Here is a 3,256-nt window from a genome sequence, read left to right as displayed (position 1 = left end):
AATTATGGATCTGGAGTTCTTCTGACCTTAAGAGCTTCTTTGGAACAGTTGTTGATGTAAGTTACTTGTATGTCACCTCAAATGATTTTAAACCTGGAACACCAACTGCCTTGACAGATAGTGTGGAAACACCAGTTCTCTGTGATAGAAAATCTACTTTCTCAGGTCTGGTGAGACCAGAATGGTGTGAGTTTTGGCACTGAAGTGTTTCGCTCCTCTGTGTGGGTCCACTGAGGAGGCAGGAAGGAACTGACTTCAACCTTCCCTCTTCTCCTGTGTTGCACCAGGACTTGTGCTATGGTCTGAAACAGCTTTGTGTAGGAATGGATTCTGTCAGGAATTATGTATCTTCTGGTGCTCAGCTTGGATCTTCCTTGTCTTGCCTGCTGGCTATTAACACACACCTTAAGGAGCTGTCTTGGTTGGCCTTGAGGTCTCCTGAGCTTCCTTCTGAAATCCCTTGGTTTCTGAAAGGGTTTTAGAGATAGTAGTGTGTAGTAGCAGGGCCCAGGAGGACACAGCACAGAGAAAAATGCATTTAAAATTTAAAAGGAATGTAGATATAGTGCTTAGTGACATGATTTAAGCACTGAACGGGTAAATCAGGTTATGGTAGGGGGATTTAGGTTATGGTTGGACTTGATGATCCTCAAGATCCCTTCCAACCAGGATGATTCTATGATTCTACAGCAGGAGGGCTGGAGCTGGAGGCTGTAGTCAAGAGCTGGAATACAGAGTGTTAGAGAACAGCAGAGAGATGCTGCAGAATGGGTATAGAATGTAGATATGACCAGTAAAAACCAGACGCAGTGCAAGGAAGCATAGCAGGTCTGACCTTCCTAAACCTGATTTCACTTACTAAGATGGTTTGAGCATGAAAAATGCTTACAAATTAAAATACTCAGCAAGGAAGTTGGGTGCTGGAAGGATGTTTCCTCTCCACTCCCAGAAAACAATACCTTATGGCTTTATGGGTGTTCAGGGTGTCAGCTATTGTGAACTGTGCAGTGGGACCTGTTGGAAGAAAGGTGGAGAAGTGAGAAATGCAAGGTGGTGGCGTGGGAATGAGCAGCAGGGTGGTACTCCAGAGATGGGGAGAAAAGGAAGAGGGAAGGAGAGCCAAGCTCAGAACAGCAGAAAGGAAGGTAGGAGAAATAGGGAGGGGGAGGCTGCAGCTGAACAAGAGAAACAAGCTGTAAAAGCACAGAGGATAAGATGGAAAGCAAGATAAATTAGTCAAAAAATGTGCAAGCGAGCCATTTGCTTTGTCACTTCCCTCTTAATGTGCATCTTTCTCCTGAAAAAAAAAGGATGGAGAGCAAAACAGACTGGAGTGCAACTGAGCACAGCCATGAAAAATACATGTGAAAGAAAAAGACTGGGGAAACTGACCTCCTCAGTACAGCTGCCATTCCTTGATAATGGCTCCTTTCTGTCTCTTTCTTCCTGCCTTACACAGTAGGGAAGGACCCATCTTGCTTCTGTGGATGCATTGATAAGGATCACAATCTCAGGTGATACATTTTTGTTCTAACTGTTATGTGACGTGGTGTCAATCAAAAGTAGCTTATCTTCCTGGGTTACGTTGTCCCTTGGAGCTCTTCTCCTGCACTGCCTGGAGCCCTCAGATGTCAGAGGCTGTGTTTCTGCATGTCTTCAGGTGATCCAAAGCTAAGAGCCAGGTGGCTCTGCAGCAGTAATTTGAAAGGAGCTGTGTGTTTTGGTGAGGTGGTCATATGGTAAGAAAATATTTGCAACATTTTTTTTTTCAGTTTTACCAGTAGCTAAGAGGAAGTGAGGACAGGAAGCAATCCAGGAATGTTCCACTGAGTTGCTCCCTTGTTTTATAAGAAGTAACTCCTGCTTATAGCTGATGAGTATGAACTCAGTAAAGCACCGAGAAACTCATCATGTACATTTGCTGTTTGAATCTGGGATCAGTGCCCTGCTGGATCTTTCACTTCTCCACATTTGTTGCTGGAATTATGGTACAGTAATTAATGGCATACAATCCTGAAGGGAAAAAAATAAAAATAAAAATGACCTCCAACTTGGAGTTCATTAAAAAAGTGAATAAAAATGGAACAGATTGAATTACCACGAGGAATTACAATTAAATTTAGCTGGCAGAGTTGCATTTAATCAGACAGGCTTTGTTTAGGGCAAGCAGGAGGAGGAGGTCCAGCCTTGTGCAACTAACTCACTGCTGCATGGTAACTGAGATACAGCTTATGAAGTGGGTTGGTTGATACCAGCTGAAAAGTACTGAGTTCAAAGACTAGCAAAATTAGGATCACTTTTCTAGCTGTTTTCAGTTTTAGGCTTTTGCACGTGGTGATTTTATGGCTGCGACTTCAAAACTTGGAACTTGTGGCTGGTTTTCTTTGTCCTGTGACTTAAAGAAAACCCAACTTTCACGTTGCAGAAGCACTTGGGGAAGTTGGTTCCAGCATCTTCTGTTGAGGTGCTCGGTGCTGAGGGTGTGAAATTGTGAATCTTTAACTAGGAGCTGGGAAAGTGCCATGGGCACTGGAATGCCTCAAGAAGGAAAGTGTTAAAAAGGGCAGAGCTGAACTCAGGTTTTGTGGAGTGTTTTGGTGGTTTTCCTGAGTTCGAGTGTTTGATTTGAGGTTGTTGCTTTCTGAGTCTTCCTTACAGAGGGAATCTGTGGAACAGATGAGGAGCAAAGGAGCTGAACTTGAGGTGAGAAATGGAAAGATGATTTCGGTGTCAATCTATGTGACAAGGAAACAGCCCTTTTAGTAAACACACTTTTTGATTATTACCATTTTTTTAAAATAATGAAAACAAGAGTGAGACCCAAACACAAGCGAGGGAAAGCTCCCAAACCCCTGGAGATGATGAGTCCCCCGTGTGTGACCAACAGATAAGAACCCCCCGCTGTGAAACACTCCTGGGGGGACTTGCAATCCCTGCAACGCTTTCCCACACCAACACGTCGGGCTTTTCCCTAATTCCAAGGACAAACCGCAGCCGGTGTTGCTGCAGCCAGGGCAGGTTGCAGAGGAAGAGGAGCTGTTGGTTCACCAGCGTCCCGGGAAGGTGCCGGGAAGGAGAGGGAAGAAGAGGGAAGCGCTGCCCGGGAAGGAGAGGGAAGGAGGGGGAAGCGCTGCCCGGGAAGGTGCTGGGAAAGAGGGAAGCGCTGCCCGGGAAGGTGCCGGGAAGGAGGGGGAAGCGCTGCCCGGGAAGGTGCCGGGGAGGAGGGGGGCGCGCAGCCGGGGACGTCGCTGGGGGG

Source organism: Chaetura pelagica, unplaced genomic scaffold (assembly GCF_000747805.2).
Source record: "Chaetura pelagica isolate M959 unplaced genomic scaffold, ChaPel_1.0 scaffold403, whole genome shotgun sequence".
Classification (NCBI taxonomy): Eukaryota; Metazoa; Chordata; class Aves; order Apodiformes; family Apodidae; genus Chaetura; species Chaetura pelagica.
Note: the sequence above shows the minus strand (reverse complement) of the source record.